The sequence below is a fragment of the Limulus polyphemus genome, unplaced genomic scaffold (genome assembly GCF_000517525.1).
Source record: "Limulus polyphemus unplaced genomic scaffold, Limulus_polyphemus-2.1.2 Scaffold6336, whole genome shotgun sequence".
NCBI classification, from domain to species: domain Eukaryota; kingdom Metazoa; phylum Arthropoda; class Merostomata; order Xiphosura; family Limulidae; genus Limulus; species Limulus polyphemus.
The window spans coordinates 15,780-30,043 of NW_013671946.1; the positions used below are offsets into that span (position 1 = coordinate 15,780).

General features: G+C 34.6%; 1 pseudogene; it reads right to left on the bottom strand.

The window, feature by feature from the left end:
- Nucleotides 1–1,781: 1,781 nt before the first annotated feature.
- LOC111089469 lies at nt 1,782–10,322 on the bottom strand (annotated as a pseudogene).
- Between the last annotated feature and the right edge of the window lie 3,942 nt (nt 10,323–14,264).

Consider the following 14,264-nt stretch of genomic DNA (forward strand, 5'->3'; position numbering starts at 1 on the left):
CTGTGCTTATTCCACATATAAGTTGTTGCCTGCAACACAACAAAGATGTGATACCTACCACACAGAAAAGTATGGTTATTTATGAATTCTGGTGTCACTGCGAATGTCGGTACGTAGGTCGCACTTCACAAAGATTGCAGGATAGAATTAAACAATATGTACCCACATCCATAAGAAATAAGAGTGTGAAAGAATATAATTTACCATGTTGCTCCTGTAAAACAAAAGTTCTACCACCAAAATGTGAATCAGCGATTGGCCAGCACTTACTAGTGAACCCGACTTGTGCTGACAACTACACGGATAGCAGGTTTAAAATTATTGCAAATGGTCGGTCGACCTTTCATCTCTATATTTTGGAAGCCACCTTTATTAAAACACATAAACCTGTCCTTTGTCGCCAAAAAGAATTACTATACAATCTACACATCCTTCAGTAGGTCTGTGACATTTCCTGATTGGCTTAAGGACATGCCAATCAGTGATTGCCTTACCGGCCTACGTTGTTCTGACTCATTTTACAAGCTGTACTATTTCGTATAGATCATTTTCCAGACGGTTCTGTTATGATTAGTGTCTGGCGAAAAGCTTCAGCAGATATTTCTTTTGCAACATTTCAACCAACAATTGATCCAGTTATCGACGCTATTTTCAAGTTTTGAACAACTCGACTTTCAAGATCTACATATCTACATGTGCCGATTGTTTGTTTTGATTTTCGCGCAAAGCTACACGAGGGTTAGCCGTCCTTAATTTAGCAGTGTAAGACTAGAGGGAAGGCAGCTAGTCATCACCATCCACTGCCAACTCTTGGGCTACTTTTTTACCAACGAATAGTGGGATTGACCGTCACATGATAACGCCCCCACGACTGAAAGGGCGAGCATGTTTGATGTGACGGGGATTCGAACCCTCGACCCGCAGATTGCGAGTCGAGTGCCCTAACCACCTGGCCATGCCGGGCTACATGTGCCGATGTTTCCGTTTATCAACGTTATATTTTAAGATCTGTGCAAGAACTCAGCTAACAGATGTTTCCGCATATAAAAGCTATCTTCAAGAAGTATTTTCGTTAGCTTGATGGCTGGGGCACTCAACTCGTAACTTGTAGGTCGCGGGATCGAAACCCATCGCCAAACATGCTCGCCCTTTCAGCCTTGGGGCATTATGACGTGACGGTGAATTCCACTATTTGTTGGTAAAGAGTAGCCCAGCAGTTGGCTGTAGATGGTGTTGACTAGCTACCTTCCCTCTAGTCCATCACTTCAGAATTAAAAATGACTAGCTCAGGTAGCCCTCGAGAAACTTCTTGTAATAATTCAACAAAAACTGACTCGTCCAGATTCACACCAGCCTTTGATGCTCCACGGTGGTTCAGCGGTAAGTCCGAGGGCTTATAACACTAAAAGTCGGGTATCAGTACCCACAGTGGACAAAACATAGATAGTCCATTTTGTAGCTTTGCGCTTTACGACAACAAAAACAAAACAAAAAGTATTTAATATCGGTGTTACGCCGTCTACTGATGTGTTTTAAATAGTTAGTAAAGGCTTACATACTCGGTCAAGGAGGTGTCAGTTGGTATATATATTTACTAAATGTGGACTTACTCTAGCAATATTTCTTGGAGGAGATTGGTTATATTTAACAAATAATGCATAAATACTGTAATATTAAGTATCTTATGTTCATATTGGCAAAACAAATGTAATTTGTAGTTATATAAACGTAACATTTACGATAGTAATGATTTATCACATTTTGGTTCACTGTAATTTTTTGTAGCGGAAAATATATTGAAATTAGGATCACAATTTATTACTATTTTCTGATTTAACATAAAAACAATAACATTCTCAGGTTCAGGCCAACGAAGAGAGAGGACTGTTGACTAAATGTTCTTTTATATTATAATTTATTTTCTTTTTTTAATTGGCTACACTTAACTGACTAAGTATTTTATGTCATAAACCTTCTTTACGTGCTGCATTCACATTATGAAAAAACGTCCATTTTACGAAATGGTTCTCTATCGTGAAATGATTTGCAAGGATTTTCATTTAATCTCAGAACAAATGTGCTCATTAGAGTAAGATGTTGTCTAAAATACTAAATATATCTGGTTGAAGTAGGCACTATTTTTACGAACAATTCCAAGATCAGACTAAATTCATAAATAATCATGGCTGAAAAATGTGTATAAGCCATTCTGTTGATACATAGTACAGCCTTCAATAAGGCTGGTTAAAATAAAAAGCTTACTCTATGCTTATTCAAAAAAATAAGATGTAGCGTAATTATAGATCTGTGGGATTGTTTATGTTATCAACAACGCGAAGTTAAAAGCTATCACAGGTTGTGGAACCATTTCTGGAAACATACAATTTTACAATGTGAAACAATGTATGTAACACACTGTTTTATCAAAACATTAATTGTATTTGTTAAAGATAACAGTAAAGTCAACATCATTGTTGTTGGTTTATCAGGCCTTAAGGACAATGTCATCTTCGAGAAAACTACACGTTATCTCTTCAGTTATGTTACATCAACAACAAGGAAAATATATAAAACGTTCTTGAACAATAACTTTAGATTAAGCAACATCTAAAAGGTGTGACAAATAAAAAACAGGTTTAAATATTTTGATTTTACATAACCATGACACAGTTTTTTCAGTACACCAATATAATAAAATACCCCAGTTTCTAATGGCTACGTAAACCCGAATGAAATAACCCAGTTTCTAGTGGCTGCATACACACCAATAAAATAACATAGTTTCTAGTGGATACATATAAAACAAATAAGTTGTCATGGGTACAGATTTGCTTTAGGGCCTAAAATGAAAAGGAACAAAGAATCTTACATTTGATGACGAGGAACCCACTATTTAGTAAATACCGTTTGGAGACAGCTTGACGGTAATCTTGACACAATCTTGTTGAAACGTGGTACATTTATAATAAAGTTTTTTTCATTACCCACTCAAGCTGTCTCCAAAAGAATCCTATATATTATTTTAGTTATAAGCACATCGATATATACTTAATAATTGCGCTTAATATAAATATATACATATCTGTGTATGTATATTGATTGATAAATAGAGAGATAGAAATATAGAAATAGAGAGATATTTGTGTCAATTAAAATATCAGTACTTTTACGCAAGCAGCTACAGTAAGGTCACTTACTGGTCTCCCTTAGGCTGGGTCCGCAGTAGTAGGGTGGAACAATTTCAGACATACAATAAACGTCAAATAACAGCATGATGCGATTAAACCTATAAGAATTTAAAACATGAAAATAAAATTTTCACAAATCACTGATGCCTTTTCCACCTTTAGAGTAGTAATTCCGACCGGTGTCCTTCGATGTCTCTTTCCTCTGTGCATAGATGTTCAGACCAGGAATGATGTGGACTCGAAGACCTATTTTGTCACTCCCAATACGTGTAGAATCAGGTCGCTGTCTGCGAGAGAAGCTAACGTGACTTTTACAACAACAATAATGGAAGAGTTTGTTGAAGGCTTCCCGGAAATCTCGGTTAGTAGAGGTAACTGTAAATACAAGAGTTGCTGAGGGCTGCCCACCAGGAGCCATCTAAAAGATGCGGAGCTACTGGATAAATTATGCTGATGGCTGCAAATGTTACACACGGCATCCACATTATAAGCATCAAAACGAATACTGCAATGTTACTCTTCAACAGATATTCATCTGTCAGGACATAAGCTGTTGGATCTTCCAAAATCTCCACCTGAAGCTTGAAACTATTCAACTTAAAGAGGGATCTAGTGAAATACCATATAGTAATCAGAATAGGTAAGAAGACAAATAAGGAACCAGCAGTTGCGTGGTAAGGAATCCACACAGGAGCGGAGGGTTCACAAAAAGAAGGCCCAAATTCCACAGTCTGCTGAGCCACAACAAAACCAATAGATGTTGTCCAGATGACAGTCACCAGAAAAACAATTTTGTTTTTCGTACAACAGAGCTCATAATTAACAGTGCTTCCCAGTCCAAGAAAACTTTCCACAGCCATAAACATGAAAGAAAGAACTGAAACAAAAAAACAGACAATTGTGGTCAGCCACTGGAAATTACAGATTCCAGTATCATTTGGAATTGATGCTAAGATGGCGATACACGATGCAGGCATTACAAGGGCAGTAACCAGTAAATTAGCAAGGGCCAAGTTAACTAAGTAAATATTTCCTCTCACTTGCAGTGGTTCTACAACAGTAACTGCACTGATAACAAAAATACTGCCCATACTACCTCCAGTTGCAATGGCTGAAAAAAGATGAGTCTGGACACACCATTCCAACTGACCAGATCGTCATTGTCCGGACCTGCTTTAGTCATTTGGTTGTCAATTGATGATCCTGTCCAATAAGTGAAAGCTGTCAGGTTTAATGCCATTGTCCAATTTTAATCTGAAAAAAGGAAAACATAATATTAAAAATTAAAACTGGGAACGAAGCTTCAAAAATAATCAACAACAAACATAATTTTATTTTCAATAAAATACTAAAGCAAAAGAAAATCAAGAAAAGTTTCTTGAGCCAACGAAATTTCATTGAAATATCTCTTTCAAGATGTGTTCTTTCTGCTTATGTCAAATTTTGTTTTGTAGGATTCTTATTGTTTAATTTTTTGGAACTTGTTTGCGGCTTTAGTTCTCTAAATGAACAAACATAATTCCCTCAACACATAAACAACCTACACAAAGACATATAATTCACAGTTGGAAATGAGAATATCTGCACGACAAATCTTTTAAACGCTGAAAACACACGAACACCCCAAAGCTTCACCACTAAAATTCATAGAAAAAACACGTACAGCGAAAATTACATAAATTGGCTTTCTAATTACGTAATCCACCAGAAGATAGGCACTCTGAAAAGCCTCCTAAATTTAGCATACTCTTTATGCACCACAGAAAAATAAGTTGACTTATCTCAATGCTGTGTTCGGCATGGCCAGGTGGTTAGGGCGCTCGACTCGCAATCTGAGGGTCGCGAGTTCGAATCCCCGTCACAACAAATATGCTCGCCCTTTCAGCCATGGGGGCGTTATGATGTGACGGTCAACCCAACTATTCGTTAGTAAAAGAGTAGCCCAAGAGTTGGTGGTGGGTGGTGATGACTAGCTGCCTTCCCTCTAGTCTTACACTGCTAAGTTAGGCTAGCGCAGATTGCCCTCGTGTAGCTTTGAGCAAAATCCATAACAAACAATCTCAATGCTTTATTAACATAAACCTTTTCCCTATTACAATAGTTACACAAACTATTAACGAATTAAAAAACAAACACAGACAAAATACGTTTAATAAACAAACAAACTCAAAAACACACCAAAAAACAAAGAAAACCTAACCATTTGCACATAAGTATAATATAACTTAACATAACGACTAGTACATAAATATAATATAACTTCAACATAACGACTAGCAGATAAATATAATATAACTTCAACATAACGACTAGCACATAAATATAATATAACTTCAACATAACGACTAGCACATAAATATAATATAACTTCAACATAACGACTAGCACATAAATATAATATAACTTCAACATAACGACTAGCCAATAAATATAATATAACTTCAACATAACGACTAGCCAATAAATATAATATAACTTCAACATAACGACTAGCACATAAATATAATATAACTTCAACATAACGACTAGATTCATTTTGACCCCTGGAATGAAAACACGTGTTAAGAAAATTAAATAACCAACCCACTAACCCAGGACATATTTACAAAGTAAAGTGTAACAATTGCTAAGCCTTTTACATAACTTGAATATTAGGTTAAAATAACCCTCAAACCCCCTTCACAATTTCATGAACAAATGAACAAAAGCAATTACAGTTTTTCTCAACAGAATGCCGCCATACTAAAATCAGAACCTGAAATTAACAGAAGAAAAATCAGAGATGCCTTAGTAATAAATAAACAATCCCACAATTAACAAATACCCAGGTACATCTCTATATATTTTTTATCATTATTTTCCCAAACATTCCTAATCTTATGCAAATATTTCACTCAACATTTCCACATTTGTTCATTTTTTGTTTGTTTTTCCTGTTCATAAAGAAATAGATAATCTGTCAATTCAAGTGGATTGATATGCATAAGCAACCACTATTGATTATAGAATTTAAGTGTGTTATTAGATTGTTGAATATTGATTCAAATACTAAAACCTTCTTTACTGTTAAAACTTGTGTACTTGAGAATGATCACATCAGTGATCGAAACGTCATGCCTGTTTTGAAAATATTCTTCCTTATTGTAAAACTTTACGTTTGTTACAGATTTTCGATTCTCTTTACTGGAAAACTTTGTGCAACATTTTCAGTAGTAGAGATGGGATAGCACATATATTTTGGAAATTGTCTGCACGAATATTATTGTTAACTTATAATAATTTCAATCAGGTGTCATTGTGCCAAACAATGAAGGAATTGTTTGTACCATAAGAGCTGTTTACATAATACTAATACTAACTAAGTGGTATAATATTAAATAAAACAAAAACAAAATATTTGTATTTTAGAAACTGGTGGTATAATATCAAATAACGTAATTACCATGGTATTGCTATTTTTATTGTAGACTCTGTTGAAATAAAAAGACTATCGCTGCTATTATTAAAGGAACAATTAATAATGACTAAGTAGGTCATTTTAAGTCAAATACAGCAAGTATACAGAAGTTGAATTGAGGGCTTTCAATGCTGATCCCTTATGTGAAGGCTGGCTGCCTCGCAGGAGGTAGAAGAAAGTTCATTTATTGCTGTTACCAGTGACATTCTGGTTGTATGCTCTCCTATAGATTTGTAATCTTTTGATTTTACTATTTTCACAAAATGGTGCTTTGTTTCCAGCAGTCTCATTCTTTCTGAATTCCAGTAAAAACTTTCTATGGTTTACACTTTAGTCTTAGTAGTGTATGAGAGGTCGATATCCAGCCAGAAGAGTTGTGATGGATTTAATATAGAGGCTTCTCTTGTGAGCTTGTAAGCTTCCTGGTTTAACTTTATTTCTGCATGGCCTGGCATTTACATCCAGATGATTGCCTTACTGTGCAGTTGGTTTGTTTTTTATGATTCATCTGGGAGTCAGTCACAAATATTATGTCAGTGAAACTGTATATTTGCAGTTCATCTCTTTCAGCAACCCAGAGAAGAGCTTGCTTTATGACTTCTAACTCCATTCTTGTACTGCTCGTGTGTAGCTTGAATGTCCCACCATCCTTAATAAGAACGTTGTTTCTCCATGAGATGGTGAATGCCAGCAATCTCTCTTGCTGTCTGTTTTTAGAAACCATATTTGGCTATGATAACAGAAACTATCCATCAAGGTATTCAAATAGGTACTGAGAGGCTTTTTCTGCATCACCATATGCCCAATATCTACATTTTCCCCTAAGCAGGTTTACATAAATCCCAGTAGTACTGTATGTTTATTCCACAAAACGATGTTTGAGATCTGGTGGTGACCAATAATTTAGATATTTAGAACCTGTTTACCAAGGACTTTTCTTGAGACACCTTCTAGACAATACCATGCTTGGTCGTTTTCTGTAGGGTCATTGTAAAGCTGGAATTTCCCAACCAGAAAGGACTCTGGCTCAATGATGAATTGTATGATCTTTACACTGCAAGATCATAGTGAAGAATTTTGCTTATAAGCAATGGTAATGGTCTTCCATGCTTCTGAGGCTTATGAAGTGAATATGGTCTTGCTGAAGGTGGGTGAAATACAACCACGAATAGTCTTAAACAAGGTTTGTATATTCTCAGTCTTATCTAGCTTTGTAGGACTTATTCTGATCATCACTAGTGAATAATTTAAGAATGAATGGCTAATACTTTGGTAAACATAAATAAGTGACATTCTTCAGCTGTTTCCTCTGCAACATTCAGTTCATCGATACCTTTCATAGTTGTGGTCATCATATTATTAATGTGGCTGGTGAGGTTAAGTTGTCTGTGTTTCAGTGTTTCTTTCAGAGAGATACTAGAGCCCACGAAGGATGGTGGTGGTTTATCCTCATCAAGATATATCTTATTCAACGTGCAGAATATGATTGTTATTTGATAGGATTGTTTAGCATTCCTGTGTCATTGCACTATTTTCTCACACTGCTAATGGATGGCTGAATCTTGCTTTCGGTTTTTGCATCTTGTTTTCGATTTCAGATTGGATAGAGCCTCTACTTTACACCAGCACGTTATAGTCAAGATTAGCACAGGTTATCTTGTTTTACTATTAAGATAGACTAGATTCATAATATAGATGTTGAAGAGAATTGTCTAGAATGGTGATTTTTGAGGTAGACCAGTACTGATGGTGGTCCATCAATTGCCAGCTTTTATACTTCATGTTGTATTTACTGGTAGTTAGTGCAGCTACAACTCATCTTATACGTTTTACACTGATGTCTATTCTGAGTATTTTTCAGCATTGTAGACTCTCTTGTAAACACCTGTATCTAAAGCTACTGTCAAGGTTGTTTTGATCAGCTTCAAAGCATTCCCTTGTATCTGCTGCAAATTCAGCACCATTAGTTCAAGTTTCTCTTTCACCACAATAACCAGCTATTGATGACAGTAGCAGGGTTTAATTCGATAGGTGAGCCTTCTAGCTACAGTCTTATCTGGGATCTTGCTAATGATGTACTGAATAATGATGATTCGATGGCCTTTAACCTTCTATTGCACATTCTAACGTACAGGTAACAAATCTATCTTTTGTGCTTAATATACATACAAATACTTCATTTATATAGTTGAATGCTTTTACTTCCTATGTAACAGTCTAAATAATTAATGGAATTATTTTTGTTGGTTCTTCAATTTAATAATGTTACTGTTAGGTAACGTATCCATTTATAACGTACCAAAATATATTTCACAGAAACATTTTTTATGCAATTCAGACCTATTTAAGTAATAAATTTAAAGAAAGCATTTTGTCCACCATATTTTCCTAATGCTTGCAATAGAAGGCCAAGATGAGAATGATTCTTCATGGGTTTAGGTAAAGATTTGATACAGGACACGGTCCATATATCAGAAATGCTAACTATTGCCCGGCAACTTTGATACTCTGACACTAACTTCAACAGGTTAACTTCTTTAAGCTTCTTAGAGATAAAGATGCTTACACCATCCAAACCCGGAGCTTCACCTTTAAATGTATTTATAGCTCTGTGTATATCGTTAAAGCTAGAGATGGTTCCTATATCTACATTTAGTTTTAGCTTGGATAGGGACTGATATAGTTTGAGTCATTCTTATATGTCAGCATGGTAACATTGGTTAGTGTATCTGCACATAAAAACCCTTGCCTTTATATTTATTTGCATGAAATTAGGTACTGTCATCATCGTAAATGACTGACATCACCATGTTTTTGGTGACTGTGCTAGCTAAAAGCCTGTGGAAGTGTCTTGCTACCAAGTTACTCGCATTTCGTCTCTTGCTTTTGAAGGATATTGTGTGTAGAAAGCATAGGCTCTATTCTGTGCAATTTTTGTTTTTCCGCATCAACTCAGTCTGGAGTTAACTGCATGTTTTCTGAGTTTATTAGTATAACTGTTCCATCAATACATACATTTTATTTTGCAGAAGTTATTGCATTGTCTCCGCTCGATGGTGAAGAGTTGCTTGAGAATACTAGCGTTGCCAGAAAGCTTGCTATCCTTGTAAGGAATTCTGGGTTGCTTTCTACCACTTTCTTTTCCAGTTTTTACGCACAACTCGTACCTGAGATGATCACTTCAGACGCCATGCTTTCTATGCCACGTAGAGATGACACTCAATGTGGAGTTAACAAAAACAATGTCTATACAGAAGTCTCTGTCACTTAGAGTTTCGGCCATTCTTGTTAGCTTACCCGAGTTTAGCAGTATAAGGTCGTTGGCCATATGTGAAGAACAGAATCTAAACCTTTGCCATTGTTGTGTTTTCACCTGTATCCTAAGTAGAGTGTCTGACATTAAAGTCTCCCATCACTAGATACATAAAAATGTTGTAGAAAGGGCAGGCAGGAACCTCCAATCTTCAGCATGATGGTTGAGTTGCCTTTCATGTACACATTATAGATTTGGATAGGTGTGGGTAAATTCAGGTGAGATATCTGGATGGTTTCTAACTTACCATGGTGATTGTTCCTCTGAGAACTGTCGTAATGTTCATAGCGGACGTTGTTGTCGTGTGGAACTGCAATGACATCTCAGCTTCTGGATCAGCATGTGATATGAAGTGAGTATGCATAATACCTAATACGTAATATTACGTCAAATAAAGCGAGTATTGTTTTTTATTCCGGGAACTATTAACATAATAATACCAACTGGGGCAAAAAGCGAGTATATTGTTGATAATAATAATATACTGTTAAAATAAAATAATGATTGTTGTTACTCAAAAAGCTACAAAATGGGCTATCTGTTCTGTGCCCACCACGAATATTGAAGTCCGAGTTTTAACGTTTTAAGTCGACAGACTTATTGTTGGACCACTGGGGGGCATAAGATAATAACAAAATTAATAGAAATGATGCACAAAAAAGCTTGAAAATAAATATTTATTCTTACAAACCTTTCTCAAAAGTGATTATCACATAAAAATGATAAGTATCTTAGCAGGTTCATGTATGTTCATTCCAAGATATTTACGTGAAAGTGAATAGTTATATTTCTATTGCCAGACTATAGTAACGATGAAACAATTTTATAAAATATTTAAAACATCCTTAGAGAAAATAAATGGTAAAATTTCTTTCAAGAATGTCAAGCTTTTAGGATATCGACATATTCCGAAAGAATTTCGAGAGTCGAATGTTCACAATTTAGGTTTAACTGATTAAAGAAAAAAAAACAATGTTGCCTGTTCTACAATGGATTTTCGCAAAGTGGAAAATAAGAATGCACTTTTTTCTTTCCCGAAAGTGTTATTAAGATTAGTTATGGTATCTCATGAAACGACTTTAACTTCACAGAATTTATTTGAAACAACTTCAAAGAATTACGCACCCTCTCCAGACTGTTACGTTTAAACCACAGTCGACATCGAAATCGATGGGAGGGAGAGAAAATATATTGTCACGAGCATTTTCCATGTTACGGAAGGTTAAAGTAAGTCGATACACAGCCAATGGCAATATTTTTTCAAGGAATGGTGTGAAAACCGATTTGTACATGAATAACATAATAATCTGGAAAATTTTACCAAATGGTTTGATAAGTATGAAGCTGTGATCACTACCAAATTCATAGTTGTCCTGCAAGTTCAGTTATAGTGTTCCTGTTCTTTAAAATTTACTCATCCAATTTACTGATATTCAAAATACTACTAGTAATATACAATTATTTAAAATTTTCTGTAGATCTACATAAAACATTTTTCTTTTTGAAGAGAAACATAACAAACATGACGAAACTAAAAAGAGTCACTAAGTAGCATTTAATAAACAAAAGTTGCATTTAAACCTAGAGGAAGACACACACACACAGGCATATAATATACTGTACTAAATCTGACGTAACTAAGTAAAGTCTGATAAACTAAGTTTATCATCGAATATAAAGCTATTATGAAGAATTTAAGTAAATGCTGCTTTGACTACAGCTATACAGAATCACAAAAGAAGATTTGGAGGTAATGAGATAGTGATTGGTTATTGAGGAAGAGTTAAAAATTCATCAACTATAGTTTGATGAAAAGTAAATCATAGTTGAATATCAAGGAAGATAAAAAGTCACAATGTAGTTTGGAAATACGGAATAAATTATAAATTTAGAAACAAAGATGAAAATGTCACCGATTAGTTGAATAGTTTTTACAGGATGTAAACATAGTTTTTAACACAAAAACCCACTTTCAAACTGAGAAGTTGTCAGTTTTTATGCTGCAACAACATTGAAGTGATCTAATATTCTTTATAAGTTTTATAACGCAAATCAGAGTAAGAAGAATTGAAGCGAGACTGGTTAGAATAAACTAATTGTGTGATTAAATTCAAGCAGTGGTTTACTTTATTTAACACTGATAAGTGTCAATTTATGTTAAAAACAACACATTAACTGTTAAAACTAGTGCAATATATTTATTCTAATTAACTTATGGATAACATACTAAATAGCTCTACTTAATTTCATATCAAAAATTGATACCGCCCCTAACTTTATTTGTCATTTTGAATATGTCTTCATTGAAGTACATAAATCAATATAAATGCAAATGATCTAGAATCATTCCAAATCTCATTAAATTCGAGAGTGAAAAAGAAATATGCAAACCGAAACGCAGTGGCTTAGGATTACTAGTTTATATATAAATTGATATTTTATCGTAGTCATTCAACAATATAATTAAAAAACAAAACAGTATTGAAAACTTATGAGTGCATTTTGTTTATTGGTGATTATCAAGAGCTGCAAATCATCTATGAATCTTCAGAAAAGTCCCCCGGTGGGACATCGGTAAGTCTACAAAATTACCACACTAAAAAGTGAACACTGCGGATTTGTAAACAAACAATTTTTAGAAAATAATAAAAAATATACTTCAATTTATGTTAGATTAGAAAATTTTCTGTAACATACTATTTATCATTCAAATTTTGCGCCTTCTCATTTTTCGAAAGTGTTATTCTAATAGCATTCACATAAAAACAAAATTCCTACATGGGAAGGATTTTTTGGAGGATGGCACGTAAAGCCACCAAATTTCTGCTTTAAAAAAAATTAAATCTCGCTGTCTAACATGTTATAGTAAGTTTCATCTGTGCTGTTTACATCTTAATGTTTAATTAACGATTACGTATTTAGAATATATACATTTCTAATATTAGCAGGCAGATAAGACAGCGACTTTAATTTTGAATGCGGCTTTGATTAATTAAGATGAATATCGTGAAAAAAAGCAAAACGTTTTAATACGATTCCTGTTTTGTTACAAATGCCACTTCTAGGTAAAACCAAAATTAGACAAAGACCTTCTATATATATTGATAAAATGCACTTCATGTGGTTGGGGACCGTATTACCTATAAGGTTGGATAAAACGGACCCTCCTCCCAATACTGGATAAAATAGACCCATTTAACTCATAACATTTGGAATATAAAATAAATACTGCATTTAATTACTCAAAACATCATTTAAATGTTTCCGGTAGGGATCGGGAAGGCTGAGTGCCATGCGCAAATTGCGTGTTATCTAGAACAATGCCTTAGAGGCTTAGAAGAACGTGGGCAATAGTGTGTGGCAAAGAAATATACTGCAGTCAAAGCCTATGACAGAAATATACATCAGTGATATAGGGTAAAACGGCCCAGCCAAGATAATCTGGGGACGTCTTACCATAAGCCACTCATCATAAAACAATAACGCGTTATAAAAAGTCAGTTAACCTGAATTGTTTCCTTTACGGTGTAGTCAACTGTCTATATTTCCTCACTGTTTGAAATCAATAGAGTAAAATTTCCTGAAATATCTACTTCGTAATAATAAAAATTAAAAATGCTTATCTTACATCATAGTTGTTTAGGAACAAAAACAACAAATAATAATAAAAGTCACTCTTTTATCATTAAATTCGCGCCCATTCATCAGTTTGTTTTTACACTAGGTCACTTCAACAATAGTTATATATAATACATTAAAGATGGTAGCCCGTCGTAACTGATAATATACAGGGTTAACCATTTTACAAAGGTGACTGTTTTTCATCATTTTCTTCTACAACTGTTACTTGGTGCTTACGTCACACTTATTTCACTGCAAAATGAATGGAATTATTAAGTTAAATGTATTCTGTTTAAAAATGATATACTTTGAACACTAATTACCTTACTAACTAAAGATGTATTTATTTATTTCTTCTTTGGCCAGGTGTGACTTAGCGGTTAGCGTAGCTGGAGTATGAATGCGAGGAATTTCGTGCCTCTTTCAGCGAAAACGCGCCATAAGAGTGGCAACCAAATCCCACTATTGTATCAGGTAAAAAGTGGCGGTGAATGATGTTGACTAGCTACCTTCCCTCAGTGTACTCTATCAGTTGAAAACTAGGGATAGCTATTCCCAGGTAACTCTTGTGCAACTTTGCGAGAAATTCTGAAATAGATAAACGTGCTTTCTTCCTTAGTTCTAAAATCGTAGCTTATTATTATCAAATTTACATTACATTTCAAGGTTTTCAACTATACACCTG